Here is a 27,388-nt window from a genome sequence, read left to right on the forward strand (position 1 = left end):
GTGAGCTAACGTGGGATTTTGGTTTTACTTTGATGAATGTTTAACATTTGCATGCTGGATGTAGGGGTGGAGGTCATTTATCTGCTTTTCATTTCCTTCTTGGTTATACTTAGTGACTTTCAGGTACGGTGTGGAAAGCCTGGTACAGGGTGAATTGCAGGCTGCAGTGTGGCGCGGTGGACGAGAGGCGTGGGCTGCAGTGTGCACAGTGGATGAGAGTGAAGCTATTTCCATCCTGGAGGGAAACACACAGGAAACAATTTAAAAAACTGATCATCTAGCTTGAATGAGGTCCAACAAATTCAGTTCGCAAAGTTTAACTTCCAAGTTAACTTAGTAACTTTTCCCCTAAGTCATTAATTTAGTAGCTTATGTTTATTGCCTAAAGCATAATAGTCATAAATTCTAAAATGAATGACTAAACATGTAATAATTTAGGCATACAGCACCTGAAGGGAAAACTGCCAGTATGCTAAAATATTGGATACAGATGCTCAAAAAATATAATGTAGCATTCTTACAATGCATGTGCTTTTAGCATGTAACTTGGTGAGTAGTTTTGAGCTATATTTGTAGGAATGTGTATCTTGAATACTTTAGGACACCACTGGAGATGTGTGCTTGAGAGGTATAAATACTGAATGTTCTTCTCCCTTCCTTTAAATGAAAAACATTAGCTCCCTTGATTTTTATTTTTATGTTTTGAAGTGGACTCTCACTCTTGTTGCCCAGGCTGGAGTGCAGTGACGCAGTCTCGGCCCACTGCAACTTCCGCCTCCAGGGTTGAAGTGATTCTCCTGCCTCAGCCTCCCCAGTAGTTGGGATTACAGGTACCCACCACCATGCCCCGCTAATTTTTGTATTTTTATTAGAGATGGGGTTTTGCCATAGTGTCCAGGCTGGTCTCAAACTTCTGACCTCAGGTGATCTGCCCACCTCGACCTCCCAAATTGCTGGGATTACAGGCGTGAGCCACTGCGCCTGGCCAGCTCCCTTCTATAATGATTTATACAGTTGTTTTTGCTTTTTGTTTTTTCGAGACGGTGTCTCACTCTGTCGCCCAAGCTGGAGTGCAGTGATGCAAATCTGGGCTGACTGCAGCCTTCACCTCCTGGGCTCAGGTGATCTTCCCACCTCAGCTTCCTGAGTTGCTGTGACTAGACACACGTCACCATGCCCAGCTTTATTATTATTATTATTATTGGTATTTTTAGTAGAGACAGGGTTTTGCCATGTTTTCCAGGCTGGTCTCGAGCTCCTGGGCTCAAGCAATCTCCTGGCCTCAACCTCCGAAACTGCTGGGATTACAGGCGTGAGCACCACATTTGGCCCATTTTTTTTTTTCTTCCAGGATTAGGAGTCGACTTTCAGAAAATCCTTCAACCTTGCAAGCTTAATTTTCCATAAAAGTATTCCTCTAGGATAAAAACAAGACACAAAGAAGTACGTGTGGACTGCAGTTAAAAATTTTCAAGAAAACTTAGCTTAGGAAAGTTGACATTTACAAAGAGCAGGAGGCCCGTTCAGTGCCTTCTAGGCACTGGGAATGGCGGTCTGTGGGCGACCCTAACATGTGCGGCGTCCTGAGACGTGATCGTGGTGTTCACGCTTTTACCGAGGGCTTCCCGGGAGTACCAGAGGCTGTTCTTCTGCAGTCGGCCAGCCAGGCAGCAGCTGCTGGAGAAGGAACAAATAGCAAAAGACAGATGTACACGGTGTTATTGTGGCAGAGAGGTTAAAACCAGGGTCACTTTGTTCTTACAGTTTTAAAAAACTAATAATGAAGTCCTTAAATATGTTTAGGATTTCAAAGTAGTTGTGGGTGTGTCTGTGTCTCTAGCTCCCGTTCGGGTGCTTCCTGCGAAGAGAGCTCAGAGACGCCACCTTTCCTTGATGAGGTGACAGGGCCTGGAGAGGTGTGAACCCCGTGGTGGGGGGATGACTGACCTGGGGTGAGTCTGGGTCAGTGTGGGGATCCAACCCCACTCCACATTCCTGTAGGGAATCCACAGTTCTAAGTCTTTATGATAGGGGTAAAAATAACCTGGAAGAGGTGTTATTTTTTAAGAAGTAAGTGCCATGCTCTTTTTTCCTCATACTTTTCCGTGTTTAAGCAGCATTGAAGGATAAGGCACTAGTAGCATGTTGTTTTGGAAACAATGTTGTTGGTTATTTTACGTTGAATATGGTACTAAGGTTGCCTGGTAACAGAAGTTTTCCTTAAACAACATGGAACTCTGTTGAATCTGTTGCCCCATTGGCTGAGCCGTCTGAAATCAGTGCAGTAGCAGCTGAAGAGGCCTCTTCCCCTTGGAGGAAGCCGCTGGATTGGCAGGAGGCACCGCTCTTGATTTGAGGGAGTGAGGCGCCTTTGCAGGGACCCCACGTGGCCCCTGCAGCTCTCTCCTGCCCCCTGCTGGTTGGCCAAGCAGCCTTGCGACAGTGTGCTCAGTGTGAATGTTCACTGGGGCAGGCCGAGGCTTTTGTTCCAGAAACACTGACTTCAGAAACGGCCGGCTGTGTGTGTTGAGCATGGCAAGAAAGACTTACGTGTGTCTTAAACCTCTTGAACAAAGCAAGTTGATGTTTCAAATGCATCTCAAAGGCTAATGACTTTGCTATGGTCAATATTCAGGAGAAAAGAGGGTTTGATGAAACAGAAAGACAGGAGTGGCAAGTGACGTGCTTGTGCCCCGTATGACTAAGCGATGTCCTGGCCGTTCCACACCACGGCCTCTGAGCAGCCAGCCTGCAGATACTGGGTCAATTTAGATATCCCTGATCTCTGCGGAGGTTTGATCAGGTAGCCCAAGAGCAGATAAACACAAACGCTGACTGGAAACCCTGGCACACGGAGACACTGGAAACAGCAAGCTGCTATTAACATCATAGTAAGAGACAGTCGCCTGCTCTCAGGGGTGTCAGTTTCTTTTGCTTCTAGACGTTCATCTGCGTTACAATACAGTTTTGCTCAGTTTATCCCCATTACTCCACTGTCTTCGCCGTTAAAGTCTCAGCCAGCACTTAGCTCTGACACTGCAGGAGTTTCACTGTGCGGCTGACCAGGCCTACCTGGCTTGGCTGTAAAGCAGGTGAGATTTTCCGGAAGGCAGTGACGAGAACCCGAGGCAGGAAAGAGCATTGCTGGTCTACATACGGCAGTGCACCTGCAGCAGAGCATGTACGTGCACGTTCAGGCTAAACAGGTGTAGGAGAGAAGAAAACCACCTACAATTAGTCACTTAAAATGCCACACACCCAACCCTTGAGACCCTAGCACATAGAGTAGTAGTGGTCTTGGAGATGGCAGGTGTGCTGAAGTCTGATTTTCTCACTTAGCTTTTCCAGCAGCGTGTTCCTCATCTCTAAGCTGGGCCTAACAACTGCCACGCGTAGATTTGTGCATGGAACCGTGCGTGTAAAGTGGGGTAGCCCCCAGGACCTAGGAAGGACTCGTGGTCAGTGTCGGTGGTCATGCGTGCTGTACGGGTCCCCCAGGAAGATGATTGCTACAGATAACTCCCTCCGTTCAATGTCACTGAATGTAAAAGGTGGGACATTGGCTTCTGATGTGTCTGGTTTGCTGCAGGCCACGCTGCACCCCGTGGTTCCTGAGCCCTGAGCTGAAGTACATCCTGCTGCATCGCCTGTGTCGCTTTTGCTGTGTCACTTAGAGCTCCTGCCCTGGGAAACTTCCTCGCGCCTGACGAGCACCACAGTTTGCAGCAAGACCTGTCCAAAGCGTGGACTGCGAGAGCCCCGCTGTGGTCCTGTCCTCTCCATGTTGGGAGCGACTTTGTGGGGTTTGTCGGCCCTTCTCTCAGGTGTCCTGTGTCTCATGGATCAGCCGAAGAGCCCCGTCTGGAGGAGCACTCTGCAAAACGCTGCCGGTCACCCAGATCTCCTAGCGCAGAGTGAGGCCACATCTGCAGACTTGACCGCACAGAGTCCCGAGGCATTCGGCAAGAAGGGGAGTGGGATGTGTGTGAGATCCCACTGCGGAAGCCGGCTCTGCTCCGTACTCTGCGTGCGGGGTGCCTGATGTTCAGACCTGCTGTGTCTATCGGGGGCCATGGCGGGGTGGTGGGAGTGGGGGCAGGGAGCAGCGCGGATGGATCCAGGAAAGGACTTAGTTGAATCCCAGCTGCCCACATACCTGTTGCTGGTCTTGGACAAGGTCCCTAGTTTCTCTGGGCTTTCGGTTTGATTGTAAGACTAGGACGCCGCCCCAGTCTGAAGATGTCGGTGTGTGCGGGAATGCCTGGCGCAGTCACCATGGGTTTTCCTTCAGCTTCCTCCGTGCCCCTCCCTGGGTCAATCAGTATCCATGCGTGCCACAAGTAAATTACAGTCCCTCCGAAAAACCAGTTGACCCGAGTTTTATGGTCGAGCATGGTGAGTGTCCTTGCCAGGAAATGCCACTAGATGTCTTGGGCCTGCTCCTCTACCTCCACAGCAATCCCCGGAACAGGCTGGTTCAGGACGTGGGAGGTGGGAGTCGGTGTTGTACCTAGGACAGGCTGAAGTCAAAGGCTCATTTGCTCTGTGAGGGGTGATCAGGATGACACATCAAGTGGAGCCCCATGGCTGACCCTGGAGGTGGACGGTCGGGTCGGATTGGCCGCCCTCCAGCACGTGTTTCGAGTGATGCCTTCCCTGGGTTACGCAGCCCTGATCTGTAGCGCACAACTTCCCAGCTCCAGCCAATCTGGACTTGCCGTCTCCTTCCAAGAAGGTAGGTGCGGCGCAGTTGCCTTTAAGCGGCTCCTTCTGGACACCGCAGGGCGGCAGCAAGCAAGTATGGGCGACTTTTTTCTTACGTTGACCAAAATACGCAGGGCCAGCTTTGCACGATCCCATTCAGCATCACACGTGTGCATCGGCCACTCACCTGTCCATCTGATATAGACAGGCTTGGACAGGTCCAATGAGTGGCCTTTACGGCAAAGAGCCTAAAGGGCTCACAGGAAACCTGGACCCAGCGCAATGGTAACAGCGCAGCAATATCTGTCATTGATCAAGGGGTATTCTGGGCCCGACATGGTGTTAAGTGATCCAGTTCGGTTAGCACTCTTAGAATTAACCCCCTTTTGCCTATCAGGAAATCGAAGACGGAGGACATTAACGCCAGGGAGCAGGGAGTAAGGGGACACACAGAGGGCCTGAGGGGCTGGGCACTCTGAGCCCACGGATCTGCCCACAGGCCCCGGCTGCACGGGCACCACAGCTGCTGCTCTGGAGGGGATGAGGAGCTCTGGGGAAAAAATGGAGCCTGACGTGGGTAAGATTTGGATATTTTCAGAAGAGATTTTCAGCCTGGAATGAGGGTGTAAGTGACTGAATTGGAGTGATGAGCCAGATAGCCCGGCTGCGGGAGCTCCCCTGTGGGGTGAGGGAGGAAGGCCTTGGGGGCGCGTGGCTGAGCAGAGGCGCTGGGTTGCCAGGAGCCGCCGCGGGTTTGGAAAGGGGGAGAAACGCAGCGCCCTGCACTGCAAGGGCACCGAGACGTGGTTGTGGTTCTTCCTGACCGTGACAGGCACAAATGGTGCTGATGGTGGAATGCACGGAGTCTGCCTTCAGAGAACTCCTGCTGTCTTTTAAAACCTGGGCCTCTTATTTAAACTTGGTGGCCTCAAGTGAATGGTCAGAAACAGTTTCTGATGAGGTTGCAGAGATTGTGCATGGCCTCTGATTGTGCACAGCCTGTGATTGTGTATAGTCTCTGATTGTGGCCTCTGATTGTGTGGGTCTCTGTGTGTGGTCTCTGTGCAGCCTCTGATTGTGTGTGGTCTCTGATTGTGCTCAGTCTCAGATTGTGCGCGGTCTCTGATTGTGTGCGGCCTCTGATTGTGGGTTGTGTGAGTTTCCCGGGAGTAAGTAGATGAGCCTCGTGCTGGGGCAGGTGTGCCTTGTGTTGGGCATGTGGATAAAGAAGTTTAACCCATCCCCTCTTTGAGAATGGCAGGGCAGTAACAAAGGCGGTTGATTTATACATGGCCATCCTCGTGAGGTGAGGACCTGAAAGGTTTACTGCTTTCCCGGAAAGCTGCTCTGGGCGTCACCATCACTGATCATGGACAGCAGCTCAGAAGCCCCCTTAAGGTGCATAGAGGGACCGGCGCTGGTCCTGTCTGTGCCCAGGCTGCTGGTCACCCTGACGGCCAGGCGATGGCTGCCTGTGCACGAAACTGGGGTCAGAGTGAATTTGGGCAGTGTCGGCTTTGATTTAGGTCAAGACTGATCAGTCTTCCTAAAATACTAGCCATGAAAGCTTTCATAGATTGTAGTTCTTTGGGAGATTTATATGTGGTTTTTAAAGCACAGGGCCCATGGCCAGTGTTGAATTACATTTTGTTCAGTATAACTGACAGGACACTGGACCTGAGTCTCAGGCCTGCCACAGGGTTCAGGGAGCTTCAGAGAGGGAGTTTTCGCAGATGGGATGGGACATGGGCATGGGGCTGGAATGCTCTAACCTTCAATCTTCAGTCATCGGTATCACCTGTGCACACGCATATCGTTTTCAAAGATGGACGAGCTTTTGGGAAATATCTGAAGACTTTTCCAGTTTTGAAAGAAGCCGGGATGACACTGGAAACGGCAGGTGTCTTGGCTGCTGATCAGGTCCATCACCACGCACATGGTCCCTAACCTGGCCCACCTCTGATCATGCACAGCGGGTGACGAGGTCCATAACCTCACACTTCTGTGCACAGCAGGTGACCAGGTCCCTAACCTCAAAAGCTTCTGATTGGGTGCAGCTGGTGACCAGGTCTGCAACTTCGCATGGCTCTGATTGTGCAGAGCTGGTGACCAGGTCACTAACCACCCACACCTCTATTCATACCCAGCGGGTGACCGGGTCCATCACCTCACACCTCTGATTGTGCATAGTGGGTGACCAGGTCTGGAACCTTGCACACCTCTGATCGTGCACAACGGGTGACTAGGTCCATGACCTCACGCCTCTCTGCACAGTTGGTGACCAGGTCCATAACCTCACACCTCTGATCGTGCACAGCTGGTGGGCACAGGACCCACTTCAGTGAGGGGCTGACTTCCCAGGTGTGAAGGGGGAATGCTGTGTGGCTCGCTAAGCCCCTCCATGCTTTGGGGGCTCCAGGCTGTGGCCGGCAAGTAGGACGTTGTCCCAGGAGGCTGCTGTGTGTTGGGGATGGGAGGCAGCTGCAGGGTGGAAGTACGATGTTGTCGTAGGGGGCCACTGTGGGGGGGTGGGACGGGAGGCAACTGCAAGTTGGAAGTAGGATGTTGTCCCAGGAGGCTGCTGTGTGTGGGGGAGGGAGGAGGCAACTGCAGGGTGGTGTGGTGGTCCCCGTGCCACTGATTTCAGTTTAAAATAGAATGTGGACCTCTTTTTACCATAGTTTTTAATGACTCCGCTAGTTTGTGTTGCTGTCTCTTGCTATGAAGTCCACAGTCTGATGTCTCTGTGGTCCCCATGTTTCCCTTCTGCTTGTGTTACCCGATCCTGTGGGTCAGCTGTGAGGAAACCACTCTCCACTCCTCATCTGGAGTGGCCTCGAGCTGGGTGTGCTGGTCTCCTTGTGGGCTAAAGTGTTCCTCTGTTACTGTTTTCTCTGTTTTTTGACCAAATTTAGCAGACTTGTGTATGATGCAAACACTTCAAAAAATGTCTTTTGCCTTTATGAAAAAAACACTTGCATTGCTTTAAAATGAACCTTTCCTGTGTCTCCATCCTTCCTCACAGATTGCTCTGTGTTAGAAACTCGGTGGTGTGTGTGCTTCATGGCCTCATTCCATCAAGCACTGTAACCTCTGATTGCAAAAGTGACTACACTCAAGGCAAAAAACTTTGCAAATGTTGAAAAGAATGAACAAAAACAATATATTGTTCTCTTGTCATCCTGAAATGGCTACTCTTAATATTTTGATGTAGTTCTTTCAATTCTTTTTAAGTAAAGTTGCTTCTAACACAAGCACTTTGATTATATTCATCAAATTATATTCAGGAAATAAGGAGAAAGTAAAAAGAATATCCAGTTTGGGGCAAAAAGGAAGACGACATAGAAAGAGGCTGTAAAACTCCCTGCAACTTGAAAAGCTGGGTTGTGGTGGCTGTGGTTTTGTTTTTACTGTGAGAGACCGCAGGATTCTTCTTGGCACTGAAGGGCGGGCAATAAGATAATACCCTGTGTGTGTGCTGGTGGCTGTATAAACCGAGCCGCATGTCCTCTTTCGAAGCAGAGAAAGCATGAGGTTTGAGGTAGTGGTTTGGTAACTTTTGGAAAGTCTGTTTGTAGGACTGCACTGCAGAGATTAGGTCAGTCTGAATTAGATTCGAATGATCTGTTCAGGCCTTGGGAGCTTTCTACACCGGGTGTACGCCTGTTCTGGATGTGGTGTAGAAGGAACAGGATTGGGAGGGTTTCTTGCTTCCCAGTCATAGAAATGCCTGCAATTATCACTGTTTGTTGTCTCTCGGGAAGCTATTTCAGGAAGGAAGTGTACGTTCCAAGGCTGCTGGTTGGCCTGTCGTCACCCTGGGGGTCTTGGTGTGGGTCACGGGAGCTGTGACTGCTCACGCATGGAGCTCTGTCTGTCTCGCTGCCGTGCCGGTAGACAGCTGGTCACCAACAAAGTGTGTGTCCCAGTGGCCTTTGAGAATAATTCTCTGCATCATTTTTATACAAGGTCCTTTTTCCTTTCAATGTCAACCTCGTGTCTTCTAGCCAAGCGATATGTTCTTGCAGAAACAGGAAGTGTGGCCCAAGTGAGAAATGAGGGAATTGATCTATAACTGCTATCAGTTTTTATACAGTTGAGCCATTGTAATTTATACATAAACATGTTAAATCTTTGGAAGTGAGTCATGGTGCCAGACCCTCACAAATGCCGAATGTCCACGTGGGACCTCTCTTCTGTCGTGTCCACATCACAAGAAGAAAAGTCGCTCAAATGCAGCACGGAGTGGACGTGAATCTCCGAAAACTCCATGAATCAGAGCGACTGCTTTCCCAATTGCCGGTCTCCCCATTTGAGGTTGTGAGATTCCCGTTCTGAAGCTCCTTCAATTTCCCAGCACCCATTTCACTCCTTCGTGGAGATAACAGACTCACACTGTTACCTTGTTCTCAGATTTTCTAATTAGAAAAAGCACATATTTCACAAGAATTGTCCGGCTAACTCACTCCTTAGCCTGGGTAACCCACATACCACTTTTCTCTTTAAAATACTCGCCTTTCAGAACTCTTGGTAAATTATTTAAGAATAGGAAGGTACCATGACTTTGGCCACAAGCAGTATTATGTATAATGTGCAAGTGAGTGCCTTGAGAGCCATGGTTGCTAAAGACAAATTTTCTCAGAAGAGAAAAATGTAAGCGGTTCTTTACATGATCATTAATTTTGTTTTGCCTAAATAACATCTTGTCTTTGTACAGGGATACAGGACGTTGCTGAGTATTGACGGGGGCGAGTGGGTCCCGCTGCCCCACAGTGTGATCCTGAATATCGACAGGGGTGAGTGGGTCCTGCTGCCCCACTGTGTGTGACAAGCCCTTTGTTTCTGGCCTGGAAATGTCCCGGCTCCGTCAGTGCATTGGGCTGGTGCTGGCTCCCTTTGTTAGTTTGCATGCGAGGCAAAATCTCACGTCTTTCACTCTTGTTGACATACAGATGCCAAAGCTTTGAACAAATTCTTACTAAATCAAACCCAGAAATATGTAAAAGGGATATAAGAATACCATGAACACTTAGAGTTTGTTCTCGTGATCTGTAGTTTTGCATTGTACATTTTGGCTTATCATTCAAAAATCAATGTAGTTCACCATATTAACAAAAAATAAAGCAGAAAACCCATTTATTTTATCCTCTCGGTAGACACTGAAAAACATCTGTTGAAATTTAATAGTCCTTATACGAATTTCCTACCACATCAGGAACAGAAGGGAACTTTCTCCATTTGATAAAGGCCACTCCTGAAAAACCAGAGCTGACCCCCCTCCTCGGTGGTGGCAGCCGGGGGAGCTCTGCCCATAGTCAGGGGTGTCGGGAGAATGGCCATTCTCAGTGGTTCAGGTTCGCATGGTGCGCACTGGGGCCCTCGTCCGTGAAGTGAGTCAGGAGAACTAAAAGGCATAAAGACTTGGAAGCAGGGAGATGCTCGATGTACAGAAGACATAGGGCCTTATTTAGAATATTTTAGGAAATGTACAAACAACCAGAAATGGTGTGAATTTTGCAAGCATGCAAGATGGACACTTCGCAACAGATGTATACAGATGCCCAGTGGCCCGTGAAAGGTGCTCACCAGGGAGTCATTGGGTAAGTACAACTTAAACCCACAAGGTTCCCCTTCACAAGACTGGAGAAGGGAGGACAGTAGCAGCTGCTGGTGAAGATAAGACAGACTGGATCTCAGACTGATGGAGACTTAAAATGGCACAGCCACTTCAGCAAACTGTGGCAGTTTCTTTAAAATATGTACACTTACCATATGGCCCAGCAGGTACGCTGTAGACGTTCACCAAGGAGAGCTGAAAATGTGTGTCCTTGTAAAAGAATGCACATTATCTCCAGAGTAAATTGTCAGAGCCAAGAACTGGAAACAACATAAATCTCTCTCATCTGGAGAAACATGAGCAAATTCTGATATATTCATACATTGTCCTAGTTCCCATCAGGAAAAACGTACAAAATACTGAAACCAAAACAGACAACGGGGATGAGTTCCAGGAGCCTTGAATTGAGCAGAGAGTGAACACCACGCCGTGGAGTCCATGTGACGATGGAGAATCTATGCGAGTCTCGGGCGACGGAAGAGCACCAAGAACACTCCTCGAGAATGAACAGTGGCTGTCTCTTGAGGGCTGGGAGGGGACTTGTGGGAACTTTGACGCGAAAGATTTGATTCGGGTAATAAATTTCCATTTATCGTAATGCGCCAAGTGTACTCAAGATCTGAACATTTCACTGTGTATACTTTGTACTCTCTCCCTTCCAAAAAAACAATGAAAAAATAATTACAAATGAGCACTGAACTCGATAGATTTTTCACAGTGGTATTAGATAGCAATTCTGAAAGCATTTCTGTATCTCCAGGCTTAAGCAAATAAGTTTAATAAATCAGTGAATATATTGAGTGTTACAGGACCCAGGTTTCTTTCTTGGTAAGAGGTAGAAATAAGAAAAGGCCAAAGCCTGGAATGGATCACGTGGGATTCGGTTGCAGCAGGAGGTACCAGTATAAGCTGGTGGCTCCCGACAGATGTAGACAGGGATAGAAGTGCCTGTGGATGGGTGTGGGTGCATATGCGTGTACATGCGTGTTGTGTGTTCTACTTGCTGGCAATGCCCAGCAGCACCCGGTGCCCACTCTTAACTTCCAAACACGGTTCTTCACTAGAAGGAGCCCTGGTCTAAGGGCTGGGGAATCCGGTGTCAAATCTGGGACCAGTTGAGCAACAGAACAAACCATTGTAACTATGAATCATCACCCACCAAGCCAGACTCCATGAGTACATATGGACATAGGTAAATGAATGCTGAAAGATAGAATAATTATTTTTCAGTGAATATGGAAGATCTAATGATTTAGAAGGAATGACAGGAAATCAGTGGATGCTAAAACTAGTAGTGAAGAATTGATGGAAAACAGAATATGCACATAGTGTCAGGGTGTCTCCTCCCAAATCTTAATTTCAACGCGAGAAGTAGCATCTTTGCTTTGGAGGCACGTAAGCACCACCTTCACTGAGTTGCCGATGTTAACAGTGCCACACAGGACAGACGTCTGCGGTGTCCCTGCTATAAAATGCATACTCTTGAGTCTAGTCCGGAAGTTACCAAAATAAAGGACAAGCTGTAAAATAACTGACCTGTATCCTTTAACATTTCCAATTTCAAGAAACACAAAAGCTGAGAAACTTGGATTCTGGACGGGTAAAAATCACATGACAAATCAATTCATGATCCTGGATTGGATCTTCAAATAGGAGGACAAAGTAAAAAAATTATGGAGACAGTTGACACCATTTGAAAGTGAACTTTGTATATGACAGTTAAATTTCCCGATCTTGAGGAAAATGAATGTGAGAGCATATCCTTGTGTTGAGGAAATACGTTGAAACATTTAGGTATGGAAGGACATAGTATCTGAAATTTATTTTCATTTGACTTAGAAAATTCATGGGGGAGGGGGGAAAGCAGTGATGTAAGATAGGAGCATTTGGGCCTAAGTTGAGCCTGGTAAGTTATGTGGGAATTCGCTACGCTGTTTCTTGCAGATTTTCTGTGTGTTTGAAATTACATCCAAAAAGTTTAAAAGGGAGAATATGCAAAACAAAAAGCGATTTGTGGAAGTGAGTGGACTGTCACTTCATTGATGCCTTCAGTTTTTGGCCATGAGCCAAGTCAGTCACATAGTGGTTTTTGACCTGGGAATTAGAAATAGTGGCCAGATGACCAGGCTCTTTAGTTAGGGAGAGAAGTGTGCACAAAGGCTGACCAAGACCAAGCAGTGTGATGAGCTGCTTGTGGGCGTGATGCTGAGGGTCTGGGTCCTGTCTCAGGTGGCAGCTTGGGGGGTTTAAGCCAGAAAGCCACGTCCGATTCCCTTTCATGGGATTATTCTCGCAGCTTCAGAGAAAACTGCCCCAACCCGTCTTCACTCACGCTGGCCATTTTTGGTGGTGTTTTTATTCTGCTAACACCGTTCTCACTGACAATTTAGGGCCTTTGAGCGGGTTTTTGCCTGTATCTCAAAGATTCTCATCTTGACAGCCGGTATGTTTCATTCCCGTTGTTCTGATTCTGTGTTAAGAGGGTTCTTCCCTGGCTTCACAGTTTGGAGTTGCCGCTGCATCTGTCTCTGCTTTAATTCTCTAGCCCATGTATCACTTGTCTCGTCCCTTAAGAAGTGGCCTGCGTGAGATGCCATGAGACTGTCTGCCTTATCACCACTGCGTCCCCAGCCCGTAGGGACTTACAGAGAAGGCATTCAGTGAATGTGTGGAATTAATGTAATGGGTTAATAGCCACAAAATGTGTTAATGGTTGTTTTAGTCTCTTTTCACGCTGCTGATAAAGACATGCCCGGGACTGGGAAGAAAAAGATTTAGTTGGCCTTGCAGTTCCGCATAGTGGGGAGGCCTCAGAATCATGGTGGGAAGCGAAAGGCACTTCTTACATGTCAGCAGCAAGAGAAAACGAGGTAGAAGCAAAAGCGGAAACCCCTGATAAACCATGAGATCTCATGAGACTTATTCACTATCACAAGAATAGCACAGGAAAGATGGGCCCCAGTGATTCAATTACCTCTCCCTAGGTCGCTCCCACAACACATGGGAATTCTGGGAGGTACAATTCAAGTTGAAATTTCGGTGGGGACACAGCCATACCTTATCCATAGCCAACACAGTCCTGGCCCATGGCTGGTATTGAGCTGAGCTGCGACTGTGGCTGTGTGAGTTGGGGTGCGAGGCGTGTGCACGCCTCTCAGTGGTACAGTGAAAGGATTTGGAGGCTCACACGTGTGACCTACAAAGAATCTCCAAAGATCAAGGTCCATTCAGCCTAAAAAGAAAAATCTCAGCGCAGTTTACAGCCAGTGTTTGCTTGTGGACATGGATTCTGCAGTAATAAAATGAATAATTAAAAGTCTGTGAATAAATTTTAATGTCTTTACTGGAATTGTAAACACTGATTTTCTTTCCTCACCTACCCATCTGTTGGTGAGTTTGAGAAGGTGGATGAACCGTGCTGCGGGGACAGAGAGGAGGGTACAGCTTGGCCACCGGGACCTCAGCTGAGCCCTGAGTGATTGAGCTCTCTCCGTTTCAGACGTCCACACGGAAGCTGTCCAGGGAGCTCTGGCCAAACACAAAGAGTGGAAGATGGCGGTGCCTATGCCTTCCAAACGCAGGTCCCTGGTCGTGCAGACCTCCATGGATGCCTACACCCCTCCAGGTAAGGGACACGCTCCTTGACACTGCCTCCTGAACATGCTGGGCGCCTCAGAATTGACCACTGGCTCAGCATTCGGGTTTTTGCCTTCAAAATCATGGTGCAGAAATGCAGATTTTGTGAACCAGAATTCCAAAAACAGTGTATGAGTTAAACGTGGAAGGAAAAGTAACATTATGTATCTGTATAAATACACGTTTTTAACTTTTCATCAAGACTCGTGCATATGATACATACCAGTAAAATCTCACACAGTTTTATTTATTTAATTCCTTGTATGGAAAAGGGAAGAGTTTGTTGTAGCCCTCTGGGTGGAATTGGACTTTTCTTCTGATTAGGCTGGTGCATGCGTGTTCTCAAATCTTCAGATAAGTGTGCTGTATTGTTGGATTGTTTTAGAACAAGCGAATTGGACAGTTTAAGCAGCTACCCGAATCAGGTCATAAACTTTGCCTGCAAGGTGCCAGCTGGTATTTTAGTTCCTGCAGGCCATAAGGTCTCTTACAACCACTTAACTCTGGCCTCAGCCATGGGTGATAGCAAGTGCCTATGGCTGAGTACCAATAAAACTATATTTACAAGCACAGTGAACCAGATTTGATGCACAGACCTGCCAACCCCTGATCTAAATTACTAAAGGTAATAGCCAATTTGTATTTCTGCTATATAATACTGCTTTTCTTTAATCTTGAATTTTACATAACTACCCAAATTCTCTATTTTCTCTACCCAAATAATTATAAACTACATTTCATGATCTTCACACCCAAGGAAAGCAGAAAGTTTAGTTATCCGGATACTTGTTAAAGACACAGATTGAACCTACGTTATTTGATGTTTAGTTTCTGTGATTTTTATTCCAACATTATTCATGTCATTGTTACAAGCTTGTCTTCTCAAAGGACTTGAATCACCTTACATCCCACTTTGAAGCTACATATCACTTTAAATGACACCGTGTTTTTCCTCCAATACAAGAGAAACTTAAGGTACAATATGAATAGTTGAAAATGTACAACATTTTGGGGAGTATTTTTACTTTTGAAGTTTAGCTTAGACTTGGGAAGCAGTGAGACAGAAGGATGTGCTTCAGATCAGAGCTGAGATCAAGCATATGTCCACATTACAGCAAGCAGCTCCTGAGTTTCACCTTTATGTACCTTTACAAATGAAGGTAGTGGAATTTATAGGACAGAACTTACAGTACATCATTTTGGGTTTTCGTTGCTTTTTGTTTTGAGACAATGTCTTGCTCTCTCACCAAGGTTGGAATTCAGCATCATGATGGCAGCTCTTGGCTCAATGCAGCTGTGACCACCTGGGCTCAAGCGGTCCTCCCACTTCAGCCTCAAGCAGCTGGGACCACAGGTGCTCACCACCACACCCAGCTAAGTTTTAAGTTTTTGTAGAGACAGGGTGTTCCTATGTTGTTCTTGTTTTTCATTTACACATAAAGTGTTCTTCATCTAAAGAGCGCAATGCCAGCAGGCAAGGGAGTGAATGCCGTGCTAGCAAGGTTGTTGGCAAAGGAGCCCTTTCTGCCTACGTGCTCCCTTGGACTCCTCCCTTTCTTTATTTTAATATTAAGTCACAGCACATGATTAAGGGCTGGGCACAGTAGCTCATGCCTATAACTCCAGCACTTTGGGAGTCCAGTGCAGGTGTATGGCTTGAGCCCAAGGGTTCAAGGCCAGCCTGGAAAACATGGCAAAATGTACAGAAATGCCTTTTGTACATCTTGTCTGCACCAAAAGTACAAAAAATTAGCTGAGCCTGGTGGTGTACACCTGTAGTCCCAGCTACTTGGGAGGCTGAGGTGGGAGAATCACTTGAGCCCGGGAGGCAGAGGTTGCTGTCAGCTGAGATGCCACCACTGCACTCCAGCCGGGGCAACAGAGCAAGACTCCCATCTCAATTAGAAAAATATAACAATAAGGCCGGGCGCGGTGGCTCAAGCCTGTAATCCTAGCACTTCGGGAGGCCGAGACGGGTGGATCACGAGGTCAGGAGATGGAGACCATCCTGGCTAACACGGTAAAACCCCGTCTCTACTAAAAAATACAAAAAACTAGCTGGACAAGGTGGCGGGCGCCTGTAGTTTTAGCTACACAGGAGGCTGAGGCAGGAGAATGGCGTAAACCCGGGAGGCGGAGCTTGCAGTGAGCTGAGATCCGGCCACTGCACTCCAACCCGAGCAACAGAGAGAGACTCCGTCTCAAAAAAAGAAAAGAAAAGAAAAATAAATAGAGACTCTTTAGAAAGGATTAGGCCAGGCGTGGTGGCTCATGCCTGTAACCTCAGCACTTTGGGAAGCCAAGGCAGGCAGATTGCTTGAGTCCTGGCGTTTGAGACTAGCCTGGGCAACATTCCAAAGCTCATCCCTACAAAAAATACAGAAATCAGCCGGGCATGGTGGTATGTGCCTGTGGTCCCAGCTGCTCAGGAGGCTGGGGTGGGAGAATCACCTGGGCCGGGGGAGGTTGAGGCTGCGGTGAGCCATGATCATGCCACTGCACTCCAGTCTGGGCAACAGAGCTAGACCCTATCTCAAAAAATAATATGCTTAATCCTGTTTCTTTAGTTTATGGTTATAATTTGCAAAAACTTATGGTAAAAAAATTGCATTTGTGTGTGTTCTTTGTGTAACTAACAACATGGACGTAAAAGGATAACCCACTTGAAATATTTTAAACCAAATTTTTGGCACTAACCAGTATGTAAGGCAACGGGCATTTTTCTTCACTTTTTATAAGAGAAATGACTTTGAAATGGAAGAAGCAGTGCGGTTATTTGCTTATTTCTCGTATTGAATCCAACCGCTAAGAAATGTTACTGGGTCATGCGTGATGAATAACCTCACTGTACAGATGTCTACAAAATATAAAAGAATATTATTTGAAATGTTATTTTTGTGAAATATTTGGATTTGACTAACATTTTTATATAAACCATAAAGCATCCTTTGTAAATTTCCATCAGGAGTCCTCTTGATATCACATGGGGCAGTTTTGTAAAATCATAAATGTCAATATCATAAAAATTTTTTACTCCCTCCTTATTTTGTGCTTAGCGATAGTTTGCATGTTTATTACCGTACTTACTCGATCAAAATCTTAGCTGCATTTCCTACCTACTTTTCTTAGTTGTTGGTAACAGTGGTAAGATCTTACTGAGTTTCATTGCCCTTCAGAGCATGTTCTTGAAGTTTATCTTCTATGAAATGACGGACTGCTGACCTGGATTATAGTTTCTGGAGAAACACTCATTAGGATTGTTGCAACACTAATATTCTTTGGGTGAAACTTGCCTTTAGTTTTCAAATGTAAAGATATAAGAATCATTTGCCAAAATTTCTAGCCATGATCAGAGAACAGGGACCCAAATCACACATCTGCCGTAAACAACTGTAAAACTGCACAAACCGAATGAGGTGGCTGTTTTTAGTCTGTGACAAGAGCTGTGGCAGCCAGAACCTGAGGGCGAGGGCAGGAGAATGAATGAGACGCACCCACAGTACACTTGCCCTCTGGAGAACACCTGCAGACTGTGGCGCCGAGAGCTCAGGTGTGGGTGGAGCAGGGCCATCCTATCAAGTCCAGAATGCAGAGCTCGGAAGGAGCTCAGGTGTGAGCGGAGCATGGCCACCCTACCACAGCCAGGAGGGGGAGATCGGAGTGGGTGCAGGATTGGAGCTCTCCACAGATCCACACCAGCAGCGAATCAATCCAAGCCTGCCCACGTCACAATGACCCAGCAGTGCCTGTGCTACCTACTAAAACAAGAGCTGGAAAGCTTCAGAGGAAGGTTAGGGATCCTGAGTGTGCTCAACATGTTACCTACAATGTGTAATACTCAGCAAATAATCACTGCATACACAGAGAAACAGGAGGTAGAATCGTGGTCAAGGAAAAGGCAGTAAAAAGTGCACACACATGCAGGATGGTCTCTGTCACTCACCACATGCGGCGGCTGAGCACATGAAGTGCGCCCGGTCTGAAGTGGATTTGCTGCGTGAAAGACATGCCAGTTAATATAAAAAATAGAAAATATTGTATTTGTATTTTTTTTTTTTTTTTTGAGATGGAGTCTCGCTCTGTTGCCCAGGCTAGAGTGCAGTGGCGCGATCTCGGCTCACTGCAATCTCTGCCTCCCGGGTTCATGCCATTCTCCTGCCTCAGCCTCCCAAGTAGCTGCCCGCTGCCACGTCTGGCTAATTTTTTGTATTTTTAGTAGAGACGGGGTTTCACCGTGTTAGCCAGGATGGTCTCGATCTCCTGATCTCGTGATCCACCCGCCTCAGCCTTCCAAAGTGCTGGGATTACAGATGTGAGCCATCTCACCCGGCCTATTTGTATTTCTTATTGAAAGTATAGTATGAGCATTTTGAGTTAAAAATATACTAGTAAAATTAATTGTACCTGTTTATATAATTTATATGAGGCTACAAGGAAGGTTTCAAGTTCTATAACAGGACTCTCATAATTCTGTTGGAAAGTGCCTGTCTAGATCCAGCAGAAGACCGAGTTTTTAAATCTACAATTATAAATATTTAGGGAATCAAATTACAATGTGTCAAAGAACGAAAATATTTTAATTCTTGGGCCAGAGGAAGGGAAGACACTTTTTACTATAATGGAGTTGGGGAATTTCAGGTTCCGTACACGATAATCTTGAGAATTGTCACTCCCTCCTCACAGGTAAAAAGCTGAGCAAACTGAAAAATCAGCTGCTCTTCTTAAACCTGCAAGAGACGTGAGGTCACAGGCAAGCCACTGTCCCCAGATTGGCTGGACAGGTAAAGCGGAGAATTACCATACACTGGAGCACAATGCTCCAAGGAACCCACGCTGGGATTGGAAAACCTGAACTGGAATTGACAAATTGCTGCAGTGAGGTGTGGCCACATCTGAGAGTTAAAACCTCCGGGAGGCCTGTGCATATGGGTCTCATGCTTTTGTGAGTTGTATCATCAGAAGCTCAACCAGGTTCTTGAAGTAAACATCAGAGAAAAATCCCCTCATACTTACTACAGGGGAAAGAGAATAGGAATCATTTTTCAATATGTAGGTGCACTCTTCACTAGGTCTACCTTCCAGAGAAGCTTGTTAACTAGAGACTAACCAGGTGGGATTTTATCAGAGCCTTCTGACCTGGTGGAAAGGGAAATACCCAACTCCAACCTCCAGAACTGAAAAGCAAAAAAGAACAGAGTATCCAAGCACTATGGGACTTCCACAGAGGCATAAAATATGCATAACGGTAATACAAGGGGGAAGAAAGAGGAACAGAAGAACTATTTGTAACAGTAATAGCTGAATTTCCTCAGATTAATGCCAGACACCAAACCATAGATCCAGGAAGCTCAAGAAACACCAAGAAGGATAAATGTAAAAACGACGACGACAAAAACAAAACAAAAATAAACTCTACTTGGGCATAAAATATTCCAACTATGGTGAATCAAAGATTAAAAAGCAAACCGGAGTAATCTCCTTCCCTATGGAAGATCAAAGATAAGAATTATATTCAACTTCCCCTCAAACACCATGAAAGCAAGAAGTGGAGTGAAGTATTTAAACTATTGAGAGGAAAAAAATTCCATTAACCTAGAAGTCTATACTCTGTGAAATTATCTTTCAAAAGTGAAGAAAAAGTAAAGACCTTCTCCGACAAAAATTGCAAAATTTGTTGCCAGTAGACCTGCCTTGCAAAAAATGGTCAAAGTTCTTTAGAGAAAATAGTAGAGGTCAGTAACTCAGCTGTACACAAAGAAAGGAAGGGCACAGTCTGTTTACAGGGCTCACACCTGTCATCCTAACACTCTGGGAGGCCAAGATGGGAGTACAGCTGGAGGCCGCTTAGTTGAGACCAGCCTGGGCAACGTAGTGAGACTCTGTCTCATTAAAAAAAAGCCAAACGTGGTGGCCAACACCTATAGTGCCAGCTACTTTGAGAGGCTGAGATGGGTCACTTCTTGAGCCCAGGATCCCGTTCAAGGCTGTGGTGAGCTATAATGATGCTGCTCCACTCCAGCCTGGGCAACAGAGAAAGACCTTGTCTGTTTAAAAAAAAATAAATAGAAAAACAAAAAGCATTAAAGAAGAAATAGTGAAGGTAGAAGAAAATCTTTCATTTTTCTTAATAGATCTAACATAACAGTTCATTCATAATAGTGACAGTAAATATGTCTTATACACACACTTAAATATAAGTGAAATGAACGAGAGCAGTGATACCCAAGGGATGGGACAGAGCAATTAGGAATTAGGATTATTTTGTTATTATAGTGTGCTTGCATTATCAAGAAACCAGTGTAGTGTCGTTTGAAAGTGGACTTGGGTTACTTGTAAATTTATATTGCAAATTCCAAGGCAGCCACTTTAAAAAAAAAAAGGAAAAAAAAAAAAAAAAGAACTGATATGCTAAGAAAGGAAAGAAAATAAATCATAGAAAATGCTCAATTAAGACCACAAGGAAATAAAAAGAGTGAAACACAAAAACAAAGAACAAGGGCAACAAATAGAAAATAGTAACAAATATGGTAGATGTTAATTCAACTGTATATCATTACTTTCAATGTCAGTCCAAATGCACCGAACTATATATTGTCTATAAGAAATCCACTTTAGATATAAAGACCTACATATAGATCAACAGTAAAGGGATAGAAAAAGATATAAATGTTAACACTAATTTTTTGGTGTGCAATGGCCTGATCTCATCTCACTGCAACCTCTGCCTCCCAGGTTCAAGTGATTCTCCCTCAGCCTCCCGAGTAGCTGGGATTACAGGCATTTGTCGTCATGCCCGGGTAATTTTTTTTTTTCTATTTTTGTACAGATGGGATTTCCCCATGTTGGCCAGGCCGGTCTTGAACTCCTGACCTCAGGTGATCATCCCGCCTTGGCCTCCTAAAGTGCTGGGATTACAGGCATGAGCCACCGTACCCGGCCAACACTCATTTTGAAAAATGGAAGTGGTGATATTAATTTCAGACAGAGTTGGCTTTACATCAAGGAAAGTTACCAGAGATGATTATTACGTAATAAAGGGGTCAATTCTCCAAGAAGATGTAACAATCCTGAAATGTATTTTTGCTAACAAAGCATCAGAATGCCAAAGCAAAAACTGATACACTTCAAGGAGAAGTAATTAACCCACTAGTATAGTTGGAGAGGTTAACACCCCTTTATCAGAAATGGACCAATTCAGTAGCCAGAAAATCAGGACAAAATTGAAATCGGCATCCTCAGTCAACTGTATATAACTGACGTTTATAGACTATTTCCTCCAACAACAACAGAATACAGAACATTCACCAAGACATACCATGTTGTGGTCCATAAAACACACCTTAACAAATTTAAAAGAATAGGAATCAAACAAGTGTGTTCTCAACCACAGTAAAGTAGAAATCAATAATAGATGACTGGAAAATATATTAGGATATTAAACAATACACTTATACATACTACATTGTTCAAGGAAGAAATCTGAAGATTTCTTCGAATTTTTGAAGTAAATGAAAATGAAAACTTGTTAAAATTTGTGAGCTGCAATGACAGTAATGTTTATAGGGAAATTTATAGATTTAAATGCATACGTTAAAAAAAACAAGATCTAAAATCAATCAGCTTCCACCTTCGAAAACGAGAAAAACATCATCAAATTAAATTCTAAGCAGGAGACAAATAATGAAAGAGCAGAAATCAATACATTGAAAACAGAATATCAGTAGAGAAAAATCAATGAAACCAAAAGCTGGTTCTTTGAGAGAAAATCTGTAAGCCTCTAACAAGAAAAAGAAATACAGCAGATAAATTACCAATATCAGAAATGAAATAAGGAACATAACTACAGATCCCATGGACATTAAAAGGACAATAAATATTATGAACAACTCTATGGCCACAAATTTGATAACGTGGATGAAATGAACCAATTTCTTTAAAGACAGAATCTGCCAAAATTTGAACAAGAAGAAACGATCTGTATGCACCTGTATCTGTTAAATTGAATCAGTGGTTAATAACCTTTCAAAACAGGAAGTGCCAGGCCCAGGTGGGTTCACTGGTGAATTCTACCAAACATCTAAGAAGAAATTATACCAATTATCTACAATCTCTTTCAGAACATAGAGGCTGAGGAATACTTCTTAACTCATTCTATAGAGCCAGCATCATTTTAATACCAAATACCATTTTAATAACAAAATATTACAAGAAAACTACAGAACATCTCTCATGAACATAGATGCAGTAATCTTCAATAAAATATTAGCAAATTAAATCTAACAAAAATTGTGCACTAAAACCACATGGAATTTCACATATCCAAAGCTGGTTTAACATTGAAAAGCCAATTAACGTAATTCATCACATTAATGGGTCAAAGACTAACAGATGCCTCATCTAAGAAGATATAGAGATGGCAAATCGATGTATGAAATCATGCTTCACATCATGTGTCATAGAGAAATGCAGATGAAAGCAACAGTAAGATATCACTACACCAGAATCCAGAACACTATCAACACCAAAGCCTGTGAAGATGTGGAGCTGTGGGAATTCTCTCTCATTCATTGCGGGTCTTAATGCAAAATAGAACAGCCTTTAGGAAGACAGATTGGTGGTTTCTTACAAAACTAAATATACTCTTACCATATGATAAAGCAATTACACTCCTTGGCATTTGCTCAAAGGAGTTGAAAACTTATGTCTACACAAAAAGCCTGCAAGTAGATATTTAGAGCAGCCTTATTCATAGTTGTCAAAACTTGGAAGCAACCAAAATGCCCCTCAGCAGGTGAATGTATAAGTGAGCTGTGGTACATCCAGACAATGGGATATTATATGAGGCTGAAAATGAATGAGCTATCCATAAAAAGACACGGAGGAAACTTAAAAGGGCATATTGCTAAGTGAAAGAAGCAATCTGAAAAGGTTGTTGTATGATTCCAGCTTTACAACATCGTAGAAAAGGCAAGACTATGGAGACTGTAAAGAAGATCAGTGGTTGCCAGGGGCCGGGGGGAGGCAGGGATGAATAGGCAGAGCAGGAGAATTTTTAGTATCATGTGATCTCTGTATGATACTGTAATGGTGGATACATGTTATACATTTGTCCAGACCCATATATTGTACAACACCAAGAATGAACCCTGATGTGAATGATGGAGTTGGAGTGGTAATGATGTTTTGCTGTAGAAGTATCAGTTGTGACAAATGTACCAGTCTGGTAGGCAATATCGATGACAGGAGATGCTGTGCATATATAGGGTATACATGAGACATCACTATAAAGCTGGAAAATATGACACTGAGATGAAATTGCGCTGATAGGCTTAACAGGTTGGAGAAGGAAGATGAAGTCTGTGGGCTCGAAGGCAGATGAAAAGGAATTAACCAAAGTGAAGCCCAGAGAAACAAAATGAAAGAAAAGCCAACAGAACCTCAAGATCCTGTGATATGTCAATATACTTGTAATACAAGAAGGAAAAGAGAGAGAAGAGCAGGGACCTTTGAAAAAAGGAGTCAGAGTTTTCTCAGATTGATGTCCAACACCTGTGTCCGGCCCCGAGAAGTTCAGTGAATTCCAAGCAGAACAAGTATGACAAGAATCACATCCAAGTTCATGATAGCCAAAGTACTGAAATCCCAAGATTAAGAGGAGATCCTGAAAGGACTCAGAAGAAAAAGACAAGTTACACACCAGAGAAGCATTTGAACAACGCGTGACTTCTGTGAAGATACAGTGGAGACCAGAAGACCATGGAAAGACATTTTTTAAAGCACTAAAAGCAGGAGAAAGGCCTGTCAACTCATATCCAGGGAAAATCTCCTTTATAAACAGGGGTGAAACAACACATTCCCAAATATGAAAGCTGAGAGAATGTGTTATCAGCAGAAATACACTATAAACGTGCTAAAGAATGTACTTGGCTGATTGCAAAGGATATCAGATGAAAGGTTAGCTCTACGAAAAAGAACCCTAGAAATCATAACAGTGCACTCTAAATTTTCTAGAAAATAATATCATAGAATATTTTACTCTATGATTTTATGGTTTTTGGTTTTTTTATGATCTTATAATTTTATGATATAAAATCATACAATGTACACAATTCTCTATGCCTCCTTTACCTGTTTTGAAGTCCTTGCTGTACCATGTACCAGTAGTTTATTCCTTATTATTTATTTATATTCTATTTGATAGATATGACATTCTGTTTATTCATTTACCAGTTGGTTGTTTCCAGTATTAAGCTGCCGTCGACATTTATGTATATATCTTTGTGTATGCATATAATTTCCTTTATCTTAAGTGGATGCCAAGTAGCATGATTGACTCTTATTGTAAGTTTAGGTTTAGCTTTTTAAAAACTGCCAAATTATTTACAAAATAACTGCACCATTTCACACTTCCACCAGCAGCATATGTGCATTCCAGTTTCTCCACATCACCAGCAATAGTTACTGTTATTTTTATTTCTGCCATTCTAAATGATGTGAAATGGTATATCATTGTGTATTTACTTTGCAACAATGAATGATGCTAAGCATTTTTAACGTGCTTATTAGCCTTTAATGTGCTAATTCCTATTCATAGCCATTTGTATATGTTGGCAAAATGTTCAGATTTTTTGCTCAGGTTTTAAATGGGTTGGTTGTCATCTTATGGGTTACAGGTGCCTTATGTAATCTGAATATAAGAGTTTTACAGATGTAACGTGTCTCAGTGAAAGAACAATCTATTATGTAGCAGACAGAACAAAGCCCTTCCCCCAAGATAACCAGGTCCTATTCCTCAGAACTTATGAACCTGTTGTCTGAAGTGGTTAAAAGGGATTTTGCAGCTGATTAATTAGATTAATTTAAGATCTTGAGATGGGACTTTTATCCTGGTTTAAGTAGGTAGACCCACTGTAATCAAGAAGGTCCTTACAAGAGAAAAGAACTGGAGACTGGAGTGATGCACTTTAAAGATGAAGAGGGGCCAGGAGTCAGGGACACATGTGGCCTCTAGAAGTTGGGAAAGGTAAAGAAATGGATTCTCATTTGAAGCCTCCAGAAGGAATGTAGTTCTGCTGACACTTAGATTTTACACTTCTGACTTCTCCATCAATAGGATAATAGATTCGTGTCTTGTTATAAGCCACTAAGATCAAAGTAATTTGTTACATTAGCTATAGGGAGATAATCATCTTTTAAAACTTACTAGTTTTCTATTTTAATGAAGTCTATTTCACTAATTTCTATGGATTGTGTTTTGGGAAGTTTTAGTAGTCTCATGGTCTTACTGTTCTTTCATTTAGGTCTGTGACTCATTTGGAGTTAATTTTTGTGTGTGCAGTAGGGATCTAAGTGGGATTTTTGTTTGTTTTGGTTTGGTTTGGGGGACTTTTTCCCCCACGGTTTTTCTTTTTGGTGTGTGGGTACTCAGTTGCCACAGCAACATTTGTTGAAAAAACAAACTACCTTTCTCTTACTGAATTGTCTGGAGACCTTTGTCAAAAATAAATTAACCATAAATACAAGGCTTTATTTCTCAATTTAATTCTGTTCCTTTGATGTATGTGTCTATTTTTGTGCTAATACCACTGCCTTAAAAACTATGACTTTATGTAAAGTTTTGAAATCAGATAGTGAAGTCTTCCAACATTGTTTCCCTTTTTTAAATTTATTTTGGCTATTGTAGGTCCTTTGAATTTCCAGATAAAATTGAGAATAAGCTTTCCATTTCACACACAGCCTTCTGGGATTTTATTAGGCAGTGCCTTGAATTAATGGATCCATACAGCAGCACTGTGTGCAACAGGAGCTTAGAAAGTACCACTGCATCAATGCCTCCACAGGTGAGGCCGGGGGCAGAAGCCAACCTCAAGCAGTTACGGTCCTCCGTGGGGCTGGCATCCAGGCAGGAAGGCGGCTCAGCGGCTCTCCTCTCACTGTGGAACTTCCTAGGTCCCCACATGAACAGAACCTAAATAACACGCAACGAACAACAGGAACGAGAACACGACCAACAGCTTCTGAGATGAGCAAGCTGGGCTGATCATGAGACACCTGACGGGGACGGTGCCAGAGCCCCTCCCGGTAACCTGTGAGGACAGCGCTGCCAGCATCTCCCTAAAACCAGCCCAAGTCAAGTTAGACTTGAGGCTTTCCAGGAGTGGGTAGATCCCTTCAATCCCACAGTCTGAACCTTCCAGGCCGTGTCTCATGGACCTCATCTCACATATGGGAACCCGGACGCTGCACCATAGACGTGGCCCCAAGCCCTCGTTCCTTCTTCAACACCACACACCAGTACAGTGAACACTTAGGATCTGGGCATTCACATAAAATACTGCTTAACTAAAACTTCTGATTTAGAACATGTTTAATTCCTACTCACAGAGCTGAAAGTGTTCTGTCCTAGGAGGCGGTAGCTGTAACTAAGCATGAGAGAAGAAGGGATCAGAGTGGTGCCAAGTATTAAATATTCCTCTAAATCTATTCACCAGGTTGCCATGCTATTGTCACCTGCTTCATTTTCTGTCCTTAAAAGACATAATAGTTACTTTTCAAAATAGACAACCTGTTTTACTGATGCTTAGCTATAAAGTAGCGAGCTACGTATCCAAAAGGGAGATATGGGAAAACAGAAAATGTCCACAAGCGATCGGGGTTGGGGGGCAGTTGCAGCAGCACCTGGCTCTGTTGCGTTGTGAGCCAGCCACGTGGGCTGGACAGCTCACTTAGCCACTGAAATTACATCATCTAAGATTTTGTTTCAGTTACTTTGATAAATTCTCCCTCTTGCTATGAAGAGTAAGGTTTGTTTTTTTTGTTTTTGTTTTTTTTTTTGACTTGGAGTCTCACTGTGTCACCCAGTCCAGAGTACAGTATTACAACCATGGCTCATCGCGGCCTTGACCTTATGGCTCAAGCAATCCTCCCGCCTCAACCTTCCAAGTAGTTGGGACCCAAAGGCGAGTTTGATTTCTTTACTAACGAATTCCTAATTCACCTCGCAGTGGGCCTGTCAAGGCCATATGCCCGGACATCCACCTTGCCGACCGTCCATGTGGTCTCTAAGGTGGATGCACTCCGGTTGCCTGGGCTCTGCACGCGATACTGAGTCTCCAAGTCTGCCGCTGTACAAGGGACTGACAGCCCCAAGCGTCTCGACGCGCCACCTTGAGCCGGGCTTTATTCCACAGGGCGACTCTGCTTCCCGTGATGAGATGCAGCACGTGAGCACAGATCAAAGGGTATCAGCAACTAACCCATTCCCCTGGTACTAAGCAGAGGACCAAGAGTTTAGTTCCTTACTTATTTGCTACGGGCTTGACTCAAAACAGCTTTCTGGAATCCTGGGGACAAACATCTCTAACTGCTGAGGATTCTGGCTTTAGTAACGGAAGAATCACCTAAAGCCCATTTTGTAACTGCTGTTCTCAT

General features: G+C 44.4%; 2 long non-coding RNA genes across 9 annotated transcripts in view; one reads left to right on the forward strand and one right to left on the reverse strand.

Annotated features, from left to right (window-relative positions):
* Positions 1-1,017: 1,017 nt before the first annotated feature.
* The window catches only part of LOC135966737 (uncharacterized), a 134,909-nt gene continuing 108,538 nt past the window's right edge, over positions 1,018-27,388 (reverse strand). The window contains exons 4-5 of one of the 3 annotated variants that reach the window (XR_012421829.1): positions 3,073-3,198; positions 1,018-1,674 (exon numbers count right to left, since the gene is read on the reverse strand). This is a non-coding gene — a long non-coding RNA (uncharacterized lncRNA). Of the gene's footprint in view, positions 3,199-27,388 lie in introns of all 3 variants that reach the window. The other 2 variants (XR_010580267.2, XR_010580271.2) reach the window with 2 other exon arrangements.
* The window catches only part of LOC135966736 (uncharacterized), a 49,538-nt gene continuing 26,219 nt past the window's right edge, over positions 4,070-27,388 (forward strand). For all 6 annotated transcript variants that reach the window (XR_012421827.1, XR_010580266.2, XR_010580264.2 and 3 more), the window contains exons 1-3: positions 4,070-5,281; positions 9,422-9,500; positions 13,821-13,946. This is a non-coding gene — a long non-coding RNA (uncharacterized lncRNA). The remainder of the gene's footprint in view (positions 5,282-9,421; positions 9,501-13,820; positions 13,947-27,388) is intronic.

This window comes from Macaca fascicularis, chromosome 13 (genome assembly GCF_037993035.2).
Source record: "Macaca fascicularis isolate 582-1 chromosome 13, T2T-MFA8v1.1".
Taxonomy (NCBI): Eukaryota; Metazoa; Chordata; class Mammalia; order Primates; family Cercopithecidae; genus Macaca; species Macaca fascicularis.